This window comes from Schistocerca cancellata, chromosome 8 (assembly GCF_023864275.1).
Source record: "Schistocerca cancellata isolate TAMUIC-IGC-003103 chromosome 8, iqSchCanc2.1, whole genome shotgun sequence".
Taxonomy (NCBI): Eukaryota; Metazoa; Arthropoda; class Insecta; order Orthoptera; family Acrididae; genus Schistocerca; species Schistocerca cancellata.
The window spans coordinates 222,919,005-222,932,652 of NC_064633.1; the positions used below are offsets into that span (position 1 = coordinate 222,919,005).

A 13,648-nucleotide genomic window follows, 5' to 3' on the forward strand; every position below is an offset into this window, starting at 1 on the left:
TTTTCAGCCAAATAAGTTGGACAGTAAACTACCAAAGTTACAGATCGTTCTTCCTTCCTGCAGAAGTACCAGGTGGTCGCGTACAGCGAGAGGCCCGGCTGCAAGGGAAACTGGGCGCCCAGGGTGCTCCACGAACGAAGGGGACTCGCCTCGCCTTCTCACTCCTCCTTTTGCTTTTTGCGGGACCTCTCCACGCTCTCCTCTTTGCCTCGCCCACCGCTTTCACTGTACGATTGCAGAGCCGGCGGTTTCTTCAGTCCACCGCAGAGATGAACGCTGAGGCTCTCGGAGTAATCTCTCCCGCCACAGCCCGAAACATTTGCTTCCAATTACTAACTTCTTTCCAGTGACGACCATGAGAAAGGTGTGAGAGAAACGAGGATGATTTACAGCAGGTAAATGTATGTGTATCTACGTGTGAAAAAAAAAAACGCTCTGCTACATGACGAACTGTTTGGCTTTAGGAAACGTAAAGGCACCAGACAGGCAGTTCTCACGTTCCCGCTTGGTAATGGATGCAAGGGTGAAGAAAAGATACGCTCATAACTTTCGTCGATCTTTAGAATGCGTTCGACAATGAAAAATAGTGCAAGATGTTCGAGATTCTGAGAAAAACTGGGGTCAGCTACAGGGAAAGACGGTTTATATACAATATGTACAAGAACCGAGATGGGACACTAAGACTCGAGACAAAGAATGAAGTGTTCAGACTAAAATGGGGGTAAGATAGGTCTGCAGTATTTCTCCTATACTGTTCAATCGAGGCATCGAAGCCGGCCAGTGTGGCCGAGCGGTTCTAAGCGCTTCAGTCCGGCACCGCGCGACCGCTACGGTCGCAGGTTCGAATCCTGCCTCGGGCATGGATGTGTGTGATGTCCTTAGGTTAGTTAGGTTTAAGTAGTTCTAAGTTCTAGGGGACTGATGGCCTCAGATGTTGAGTCCCATAGTGCTCAGAGCCATTTGAATCGAGACATCGAAGAAGCAATGGCGGAAATAAAAGAAAGGCTCAAGAGTGGAATTAAAATTCATGTTGAAAGGATATCTATGATAAGTTTCGCTGCTGAAATTTCTATCCTCAGTGAATGCATGGGAAGAATTACGGAAGCTATTCAATGGAGTGAACAGTCTAGCGAGTTACAGAACACGGGATAAAGAATAAACCGGAAAAAGACAAAGGTAATGATATGCAGCAGAAATGAGAAAAGCTAGAAGCTTAACATCATAACTGGTGATCATGATGTAGACGAAGTTAAAGAATTCTGCTACCTTGGAAGCAAAATTATACTGACGGGTGAAGCAAGAAGGACATAAAAAGCAGACTACAACAGACAAAGAGGGTACTCCTGGTCAAGACAAGTCTACTTGTATCAAACATTGGCCTGAATTTGAGGAAGACGTATTTTATAATGTGTGTTTGAAGAAAAACATTGCATGGTAGCGAAGCACAAATAGTGGGAAGAGTGGAACGGAAGAGCATCGAAGCGTTTGAGATGTGATTCTACAAAATAATGTTGGCAATCAGGTGGACTAATAAGATAAGAAATGAGGAATGGTCCGCAGTGTCGGCGAAGGAAGAAACATACGGAAAACACTGGCAAAAAGAAGCGACAAGATTATAGGACATGAGGCGTCAGGGAATAACCTCCATGGTACTAGAGCGAACTGTGGAGGGTAAAACTGTATGGGAAGACAAATATTTGAGAGATCTGAAACATCCAACAAATAACTGAGGATATAGTGTGCAAGCGATACTGTAAGATGATGAGATAGGTGAGGAGAAGGAATTTGTGGCAGGCCGCATCAAACAAGTCGGAAAACTAATGAATAATAATAATAATAATAATAATAATAAACAAAAAATCGGAGCTGCTACGAAACATTGAGAGAAATAGGGGAGGGAGAGAGGGAGGGAGGAAAAACAGGATTGGATTACGTACTCTAGTTCTCATCGACTGCCCCTCCAACGTTTTTTCCTACTAACAGTTTGATTGAAATCCAGGTCTGTGCTCGACGTCTTAAAGAGCCAAGTAGAGAAGTTGTGGAAACATCGCTTAAAGGAAATGACAGTTCGGCTCCAAAACCAAAAATATGTAAACAGCCAGTTTAGCCTATAAAACCTGAAAGACCAAACAGCAGCATTTTGAAGAAATAGAAGTACATTTGTGAACCAAGTGGCATAAAGACACACGGTAGAAGGACAAAGACAATGACGATTGCCATGGGAGAAAGGAAGACAAATACGGTCACTGGTAGAAAACAACAAAGCAGGAAAACAGCTTACAACAATTAGATTTGTGGAATTTGAAGCGTCTTTGAGTCCAGGGATTTTAAAAATTAGATTATTAGTTTTTATCAATTATGATTATTTTTCAGGTCGATCTGTATTAATAAGACAGTATAAAAAAGTAAATTTCTAGGCCTAGAATCTCGAAAGATTTATAAATATTCGAACATTGAATCCCTGCTCTCTTCCGTGGAACTGTGTCACTTTTCATCAAAATCTTGGGGTTCTGAATAAGTAGCGATCAGCGATGCGAAGAAGTAAATGAAAGAAGAGCGATAGCAAACTTGCAGATAAGCGAAACTTTTCTGTTGATCCTTAAATAAGCCACCAAGGAAAGAGGCTGAAAACCGTTTCGTGAGGAATGTGGCCCTATATGCTGCAGAAAAATGGATGCATCGGAGACATAAAGAACGACGTTTTAGAAGTCTTCAGAATGTTTTTTTAATGGTTAAAAAACGATTGAACTCGAGGGCCAAAATCCAGGACAGAGGGGACGCAACATCGTATTGTTAAGGGGACTCATACTTGCAAGTTCTTCGTGAATTTGACTCAATTTTGATATCACTCAAGTAACATCACATACTCCACGTACTCTCTCACCCCGTGAAGCTTCATATCGTTACCTGCTTGCTATGTGGATGCTTCACTCTTTGGTCAGTTGCTATATTCAGCTTTCTTCTCGTTTCGTTCACGGATGCAAAGTCGAAAGAATAACTACTTGTACGCCTCTCTGTCAGCAATTATTTCTCAACAGACAATGAAGTTCAGTCGTTTAGCGTCTTTTATACGAAGAACATGCACAGAGAATTTGTGAAGTATGGGAGTGAGCAACTACTTTGGGCACACCTGAATATTACTTTCACATTTGACAATTTCTCCTTGTACATAAATAAATATTGAGTCCTATTTGGTATGATGTCCTCAAACCAGTCGGAAAATTCGTTCAATATTTGTTCACTAGGCAAAAGTGCGGAACTGTATCGAGCTGCATTCTGAACGTCGTGGATGAGCGAAGTGTTGAGAATAATTACAATCACTTGATTTTAGTTTGTGCACTTGTCCGTAACGTATACGCTCGTTTTACACTGATCAGCCAGAACATTATGACCGCCTACCTAATAGTCGGTATGTCCACCTTTGGCACGGGTAACTGCGGCGACCCGATGTGCCATGGAAGCAATGAGGCCTTGGTAGGTCGCTGGAGGGAGCTGCACCGCATCTGCACACACAGGTCACCTAATTCACGTAAATTTCGTGGAGGGGGGGGGGGGGCGATGAGACCTGAGGCCACGTTCAGTCACATCCCAGATGTGTTCGATCGGGTTCAGGTCTGGCAAATTGGGGGGGGGGGGAGCACATCAATTTGAACTCGCCACTCGGTTCCTCGAACCACCTATCACACTTCTGGCTTGTGACATGGAGCATTGTCCTGTTGAAAAATGGCACTGCCGTCGGGAAATACGATCGTTACGAAGGGTCTGCAACCAGTGTACGATTCTTCTTGGCCGTCACCGTGTCTTGCACGAGCTCCACTGGACCCATGAATGTCCACTTGAATGTTCCCCAAAGCATAATGGAGCCGCCATCAGTTTGTCTCCGTCCAGCAGTACAGGTGTCAAGGAGCTGTTCCCCTGAGAGACTACGGATTCGCGCCCTACCATCGACACGATCAAGAAGGTATCGGGATTCAACAGACCTTGCAATGCTCTTCCACTGTGACAACGTCCAGTGCCGATAGTCACGTGCCCATTTCAGTCACAGTTGCCATGTCGTGGAGTTACACCGAAGTCATGGTGTTTACATTGGGACGTTCATGGGTCGTCGGCTGCGGAGGCTCAGCGTTTGGAGTATTCGATGCACACAGTTCAGACACGCTTGTACTCTGCCGAGCATTAAAGTCTGATGTTAGTTCCGCCACTATCGGCCGCCTGTCCTGTTTTACTAGTCAGACCGCCTACGGCGTCCAACATCTGCAATGAGTGTTGGCCGCCCAACCTCACCATGTCTGGACGAGGTTTCATCTTGGTTTCACCAATTCTTGAAGACACTCACTACAGCACATCCCGAACATCCGACAAGTCCAGCAGTTTTCTAAATGCCCATGCCGGACCTCCAGGCCATCACAATCTGCTCTCAGTCATGGATAATCGCGCGCCTTCCCCGTTCTACACGCAGACAGAACGCTCACTGGCACTGCATGCGTGTCTGACTAGCTGTCGTTCACTGCCACGTTAAGCTGCTATCGCCTGGACGGGTTTATGTCGATACCAGGTCGGTAGCCACAATGTTCTGGTTGGACAGTGTATGTTTTGAGTCTCCAGTGGACCTCCGGTCGTCTGTTCCTCCTAGCCTTAGCCTCTCGTCTGCCTGGTTGCGACGCAGACGGCGGGAGCGCCGGTTAGGACTTCGCCGTCTCCACGCGTCTGCATTATTCACTGCTGGCCCACGGCGGCGGTCGAGAACTCGGCGAGCGGTCTCCCAGGAATTGCAGCCCTGCTCACCGCCGAGTTTACTGCAGTCCGCTCAATTAGTCACGAGCAGATCGCCTGGCGACGCATCACCGGACCGCTCAACGCGCCGACCTGCCGGAACGTGAGTGAAGTGCCAAACCTACTGGAACCATAGCCTCTTTACCCTGAGGTAAAAACAGCAGCCTCGTAATCTTTCTTCAGGTCACTTCTGAGGTACACACAGGGTGTCCTAGAACTGTTGCGACGAACGTCAAGGGGTTGTAGAGTGCATTTTGAGGAACTAATCGAGGACAGAAACACTGGTCCGGAAACGTCATCCAATGACGCTTGAGACTGTCGAAGTTATAGGCGCCAGAGCCCGTACTAGGCCACAATTTATACAGAAAACATGACTTTGTACGCTGACAGACCGTAGTCAGAACGTCTCGCAATGCTGTTTGTTATTCAGTGACAGTGACTGATTGCCACAACCGCCAGTGGAGAGGATGGGGCTAGATGCTGCTCACACAGGGATTGTCTCCTATGAATGCTATACTCTGTTGCCTGGTTGGTGACCGTTTCGTACACAGGTTTAAATGGGCAATTTATTTTTCTCTTCTCTATCGAAAAACATTGACGATTTTAGAGGGTTCCAAGAAAATAAACTGCGGATGCAATCCTGTATCCAAAACTGTCATCCATCTAAGTATCAGCGCATTGCAGTCATAGGAGACAAGGCCTTTCTAGGCAGCAGATAGCACCATCTTCTCCACGGGCGATTATGGCAATCAGTAGTGATCAACAAGATTGCGAGATGTGTCGCATTCGCTCAGACAGCGTACAGAGTCACATTTGCTGTCGAAGTGGTGGCCTAGTCGCAGGTGCCGGCGCCTATAACTTCGACGGTCTGTAGCGCCATTGGATGACGTTTACGGACACGGATTCCTATCCTCGATTTGCTATGAATACACCATCTGGATAACCTCGAAGTTTCTCACAACATTTATGAGGCACACTGTATGTACCAGCGATGCAGTCCAGCTCCACACTAGTAGCATTAAGCATCTACAGCCAGGCAACGTGAGTGGTGTAGCGTGTTTTGTTTGCGAGCTCCTGCATATAGTTATGAATACATTTCAGAGATCAGCTTTAAGCAACTGAATATTGTCATTTTCATATCGCTTACGCGATATAAGCAGCGCACGGCAGGACAGTTGTCTGGAAGCATGAATGTAATGTGTTCCATATTGAATTAGCCTTTGGAGTGATATATCCTTGCAAAGATAAGAGCGCATCATGATGTAAGTAATATGTTCAAAGCAATGCAAATATTGTATGTGAATCAAGGATGTATGTGTGTATCATTTAATATGTATTGGAGGCTGGCCGAGATGGCATAAATGAAAGAAAAGAAATTAAAGAGAGGAAACAAGACATGCCTGATCACGTGTTTAGCTCCGGTTACAGCACTCTTAGTACGTACTGTGATGCTTTGCTGAGACTCACTTCCGCAGTTCTTTGTTCATGGTAGATTTCTTCACCGTGCTACGCAAAGAATTCTGTCCACATGTAGGTCTGATTCAAGGAAGGCAGAAAGCTGAAACTTGAGTCAGTTGCTGCGGTGTTGTATGTAAGCGAATCAAAACCATTGAAGTTATTTTCCGGAAATTGTTTTACTTATAGCACAAAAAATAAAACGTCACATATTCTGGATTTTACGTTATCTCACTTTGCAATTTTTCTCAAATGACTGCTGGGAAACTATTGGTTAAAAAAGTTCCATTATTTCAGTTGTAAGTCTCGTATCAGAGCCTGCTGACGAGGTGACTATCTTTTCGTTATTGGTCGTATTTATTACGGTACTTCAAAACTGGGTAACTCATTGCCCATTGTTTGGAGAATTTTGCAGCTAATTAAGAGTACAAATTGCTAATCTGAGAAAAGAAAAAGTTGGCCGTATAACATTGTCGTCATATTTCTAAAGCGTATGCCCACATGACTGATTATGAGAGATGAATGCTACGTTCAAAAGCAGAGATTCGATCCCACACTCTTTCCGGATTCCAGCCACACGCCCTACCGGTAGACCACCACACCAGATATGATTTAGAACCAACTAGCTACGTTGTTAAGCCACTGCTGCTCTCTCCAGTTATGGGCCACTTCGCTAGGTGGCAATGGCATCATTTTCACAACTTAGGTTTAACTCATAATACTTCAGACAATTTGTATGATATATTTATAAATTATATACAAAAATCTTCCTCAAGAATAAATGTATCTACTAGTCAAAACCGGATGAAAATACCTATAGCAGTTCCTCAGGTTAGCCCGCAAATACAGACGGACAAGAGGAATCTACTGCAATTTTTATATAGAGGGCATTGTTTTAAAAAGTCAGTCTTTTCAACAGTTTGATGAGTTCCTCAATCCATTTGTAATGTATGCCAAAAATCTCAATAATGTGCATGGAATACTCTACTCTTTGCTGTGCCTATTATTTCTTTTTACGTCAACTGCTCTTTCACCGGCAAGTTAATTATTCCTACTAACGGAGCGATCGTCCCACTAACCTGTCCCTTCTCCTGGAAAGAGTCTCTCTCTTAGACAGTTTTCCCCAACTACTGTTTCTAGTAATTCTTCAATTCGTACTTTATCTGTTAACTTAAATTTTTTCTCGTTTTTCCATAGCACCACACTTTAAAAGCTTCCAATTACCCCATCTCTTGATTCCTAGTGTTCCACATATCATTCCCACACATTGACGAACAAAGAAGCATCAACTAAGAAAGCAGTATATGATGTTTTCAGGAAATTCACTTAATTGTTTTGCATAAATGAATTGAAGCAGCATAGCACAACCTGTTTTGTACTGTAAAAAATATGTCACTTCCTGTTTACCTCGTACATCAAAAAATGAAATAATCAACAACCTACAACATTTCCAAGTTCTTAAGCGTGGATATTGAAGAAGGCGTAAACTGGAAAACGATAGGGAAGACCAGCTGAAACCTCTAGGTTTGGCTAGTTTTGCGATAAGGATAAATGCCAGACTTCGGCATACGGAAGTCAATAAGTTAATATATTTTACATACTTCCATTGACTGATGTCTTAGGGTTAATATTCTGTGATAACTCCCACTTAGGATAAAAGTATTCACTGCAAGAAAGAAAATAACTAGAATTATGTATGGGGTTCACACATGTACATCTTGCAGGCATGTCTTAAGGCAGCTGAGAATATTAACCTCAGCGTCAAAGTACATTTAACCACTTATGATATTTGCAATCAACAATCAAGTTTGAGAGCAACAGAGCTATTCAGAAGTACAACAATAGAAGGAAAAAAAGCTGCACCATCTTTTAATAAGTCTAAGTTCAGAATAGAAAGAGTGAAATGAAAAACTACCCATGGGAATAAAATGTCTGGCAGACTGCAGAGGTGTCCTCAAGTTCAGAGTAAATATGTTTGTCCTCCACAACTTATTCTTCACCATAAAGTAATTCCTCGATAGAAACTGAGCCATTTTTACAGAAAAAATCCTGTAAATGTCCAGTATGTACCCATATAAATATTTTGTTATCATTACATATGTACACTATCTGCTGAAAAATATCCGGAAATGTCCATGTAAAGCGCAACCGATCACTGAATGTCATCAGAGGTGGAGATATTAGTGTAAAAGGAGACCGATAGTATTGCGTTGTCAGTATTGTAGCAGCAAAAGCAAAACCGGTCGGTCAAAAGAGGACAGTGAATTCGAACTTGAGCTGGTCATTGGATGTCAGCTAAGTAACAAATCCAGCATGGATATTTCAACCCTTCGAAAGCTACTGAAGTCGATTGTCGATGATGCGATTGTGAAGTGCAAAAGTAAAGGAACAGCCGTAGACCATACAAACCTCACGTACTGACGGACAGAGACTGTCGAGCAAATGAGCGGAACGAACCAGTCCAAAGATTCCAAAGTGTTACGAGCAGTCAAGATAGCAAAATGACTGTGCGTATGGAGGTAAAAAGAATGCGGTACTATGGTCGAGCAACTTCTCATGAGCCACATATTTTTGTCGTCAATACTAAGCGTTGTTCAGAGTAAAGAGCGATGTATCTGCATAGTGGATGAATGGAAACAACTGATCTGGAGTGATAATTCACGCTATACCGTGTGTAAATGCGATGGAATGTTTTGCATTTGGCAAATGCCGGGAAAACTTTACCTGCCGTCATGGGTAGTGACAACAGTGAAGTAGGGAGGAGGTGGTGTTAGGGAAGAGGGCGTCTTTCGTTGTTAGGGTGTGGTCCCCTTGTTGAGCGTAAGAAATCGCTCAATGCGGAAGGTACAGTAGCAGTACAGTTGACTGTGTCAACACCACAATGCACCCTGTCGTAAAACAGCAACTCGAAGAAGACGTTTGTGGGCAGTAACATTTCGGAAATGGCTTTCCTGCCTACTTTGAGAAACTTTCATTCATTTTCATATGGTAAGTCTTTCTATGCAATTGTGATAAGAAACCAGCCTTACAGTATTTGTATTATTGTAATTTCGTTTATTAATAATTTTACTAGTGTTCCAACTTTTCTTCGTCTATCCTTACGTTACACAACTGGCCATTAAAATTTCTACACCACGAAGATGTCATACTACAGACGCGAAATTTAACCGACAGGAAGAAGATGCTGTGATATGCAAATGATCAGCTTTTCAGAGCATTCACACAAGGATGGCACCGGTGGTGACACCTACAACGTGCTGACACGAGGAAAGTTTCCAACCGATTTCTCGTACACAAACAGCAGTTGAACGGCGTTGTCTGGTGAAACGTTGTTGTGATGCCTCGTGTAAGGAAGAGAAATGCGTACCATCACGTTTCCGACTTTGATAAAGGTCGGATTGTAGCCTATCGCGATTGCGGTTTATCGTATGGCGACATTGCTGCTCGCGTTAGTCGAGATCCGATGATTGTTAGCAGAATATGAAATCGGTGGCTTCAGGAGGGTAATACGAAACGCCGTGCTGGATCCCAACAGCCTCGTATCACTAGCAGTCGAGATGACTGGCATCTTATCCGCATGGCTGTAACGGATCGTGCAGCCACATCTTGATCCCTGAATCGACAGATGGGGACGATTGCAAGACAACAACCATCTGCACGAACAGTTCGACGACGGTTGCAGCAGCATGGACTATCAGCTTGGAGACCATGACTGCGATTACCCTTGACGCTGCATCACAGACAGGAGCGCCTGCGATAGTGTAATCAACGACGAACCTGGGTGCACGAATGGCAAGACGTCATTTTTTCAGATGAATCCAGGTTCTATTTACAGTATCATGATGGTCGCATCCGTGTTTGGTGACATCGCGGTGAACGCACATTGGAAGCGTATATTCGTCATCGCCATACTGGCGTATCACCCGGCGTGATGATATGGGGTGCCATTGGTTACACGTCTCGGGCACCTGTTGTTCGCATTGGTGGCACTTTGAACAGTGGACGCTACATTTCAGATGTGTTACGACCCGTGGCTCTACCCTTCATTCGATCCCTGCGAAACTCTACATTTCAGCATGATAATGCACGACCGCATGTTGCAGGTCCTGTACGGGCCTTTTTGGATACAGAAAATGTTCGACTGCTGCCCTGGCCAGCGCATTCTCCAGATCTCTAATCCAATTGAAAACATCTGGTCAATGGTGGCCGAGCAACTGGCTCGTCACAATACGCCAGTCACTACTCTTGATGAACTGTGGTATCTTGTTGAACCTGCATGGGCAGCTGTACCTGTTCCCGGCATCCAAGCTCTGTTTGACTCAATGCCCAGGCGTATCAAGGCCGTTATTACGGCCAGAGCTGGTTGTTCTGGGTACTGATTTCTCAGGATCTATGCACCCAAATTGCGTGAAAAGTAATCACATGTCAGTTCTAGTATAATATATTTGTCCAATGAAAACCGCACGAGACTGACAAAGCCGTAGCTCGCCGCTAAACGTACAGGGTGAGTGCGAAGGAAAGATACCTGCTTTGAGGAGTGACAGCATTGGTGACTCTCAACAACAAAATTAAACATATGTCCTTTTCTTGACAGCATCCGAAATACATCTGTCTTAATATCGCGGGTGCCAGTCGGATGTCGTTCTTCAGCAGCACTCACATGCAAAACAATCAGGACGACGTTAGACTACGTACTGGTCTGTAAAGACATTTACAGACCATTTCAATTCTCACTTCACTTCCACATGGTAGGGCGACGAGTCCAGCAAGCGTACACGTTGTTTATCTCACCTCTCTCAACTACAATGGTTGCACCAGCAGCCACTATATTACAGTGTCGTTACACGTGTTGGCAAAGCAGTGAGGATCGATATAATGAAAATGTCACAGGTCTTCACACATGCGCGGTATGTTGAACATGATCTTTGTCTACCGCCTTTCTGAAATGGGAATTCGAGAGTCTCTGTTCACGAATACGCACGAATACGTTTCCTAATCGCAGAGTCCCAGATTCAGGGTATTTATCAGGGTGTTTGACCGTTTGCGTGCGCTTGGTACGCTCCCAGCGTACATGTTTTACATGGACGTCTCGTCCGACAAGATCTAAGTGGAACTCAAAACATTTCTTAAATGATAGAACGCAACAGAACTACCAGCTGTGGAAGAATTGCTGCACAGCTTGGTGATCAACAACGGGCGATGCGCACAGTATATGAGCGGGGTCTGCATTCGTACCATGGCAGAGTGCGTCATATCTGCAAGTAGGAGGTGATACCAAAGGAAAGCAATTCTTTCAATGGATCACGGACAAAGAACGCTGTACCCCACATATTCTGTTCACTGATGAGTCAATATTTATTAGCAACGGCACCAATAACACGTGCAACTCAAACGTGTGAGCCGATGGAAACCTGCACGCTACTGTGGAGAGAAATTTTCAACGACGTTTCTCAATGCACATGTGATGAGATATTATTGATAACTCCTAGATCGAGTTGTTTTGGGTAATCATCGTAATGGAGTATGATATATTGATTTCCTATAAAATGTGTTAGCAGACTACCTGGAAGATATATCTTGGCAACACGATGTAAGTTACTTTCAGCACGACGGAGTTCTTGCATATTCCGTACTTTCAGTGATACAATACTGCCCTGAAACGTATCTTGGTTCTTTTTGCGGTACTGGCTTGAGAGGGAACTCCTAGCTAGTATTTTACAAGCGTGTGCTCAAATAAAGGACCATATTAATGAGCTCAGACCAGCAACACAGCAACTGTCTACAAGAGCTGCAGAAAGGATTGCAGTTTCTGAGCATCTTAGAAATGTACACGAAACAGATCACAGCGTTTCGTGTACTGCCACCTGTATTTGTCCTGTTTCCTATTGTTATTATTAGTTTCCTCGGAAACTGTTGTGAACCTATGTTCATGCACCGTTTTTTGTGCAGAATCACTAATACTATCACCCCTCAAAGCATGTAACTTTCCTCCCGACTCACCGTACATGGTAACTGAAATAAGGCACAAAGCATCTATAACCTTCTACCTGCTAGTTTTCTGTTTGGCTGTGGTCATACTCTCGTCTTTCTCGTAACTCACAGAATGGCCATGACAGTGGGGACAGTTTCACTCTAATGGAATTCAATAGTCAAGAAAGCCGTGGAAAAAAAAAATGGCAGGCAACTTCGTCCAGCGAGACTTGGTCTTCATTTCGACAATCCATTTCACGACTACGCTCGCAAAGTAATTATGGTTCTGAGTCTTTGCTGGCAGCCATTCCAACGCCTGACATACTTTTTACTACTTCACTACGTCAACTATAAGCACTGTGGGTTTTGTAACCCGACATTTGCTACAATTTTTGTCTTACAGGGGGACAATAAAGACCGTTCATCTTCAATTTTCTTCATAATTGAAAAACTTTAAGCTCAATTTTTTAGACATCAGGTTCCTAAAACAGTACGACGCAATTTTCAGAAAAAAAGAAACTGGAAAAAAGGCATCAGAAATTTAGATGTCAGGTATTAAAATATTGTAAACCGTTAACATAGTTTCCAGTAGATGAGTGTTAAGCATCACAGTTTTATAATCTTAAAATCACTGGTTCAAATATCGTTTTTAGCAACACTTTTTGACTTATATTTATGTTCTATATTTATTAACAAATATCGAATAATAATTTTCAATAAAATGGCACATTTTGATTTTTAATTACTAATTCCATACGACTGTTAATGTTAACAGTAAATTAAAATTTGGTGTAAATATACAAAATGTCAAATGGAAAATGTAGTCTTTTTTATTTATAGAGATTGAATGCTATTATTGATGTACTTTTTTCGTTTAATTATAACTATAAGTCATTTCGGATGTGAGCACCAGTAAAGAAAAGGAAAAGTACGTAATGTTTGTAAAAAAATTATGATCCAGTATTTGTTAATTAACATTCATGTTTATCAGTAAATATCGAATGTAAATAAAAATTTAAAATAATGCTGCTGCTAGTGAGTTTTGAACCAGTGTCAACACAATTACCTGACTTTCACGTAACGTGCTCAGTTATTGATGCTAACGTTAATTTAATACAAATGATTTGTGATTACCAGTCCTCGGAAATCTAATCTCCAATGACGAAGATTTTTTTTTCGAGTTTTTTGAGGCTGGTGCCGTACTCCTTCAGGAAATTAGTCTCCGAAAAATGAACTTTCAGGCGTTTAAACGTTGAAAATGGGTTGCTTTATCTAGTATAGTTGTAAAGTTATTAAAATCATAATTTCTAATGATAATTCACGAACAACTGAAAACAAATTACAGCAACAGTTACAATTTTCTGGAATTAATTATTGAGGCTGCAGATACGCTGAAGCACTATACTCCGAGCGCGAAAAAAATCGAGAAATAAAAAACAGTTAGTTCGTG

The 13,648-nt window shown here is 42.9% G+C and overlaps 1 protein-coding gene across 1 annotated transcript in view; it reads right to left on the minus strand.

The window, feature by feature from the left end:
• LOC126094454 (mucin-5AC-like) overlaps positions 1–13,648 on the minus strand; it is a 576,727-nt gene that overhangs the window by 70,245 nt on the left and 492,834 nt on the right. The window lies entirely within an intron of this gene.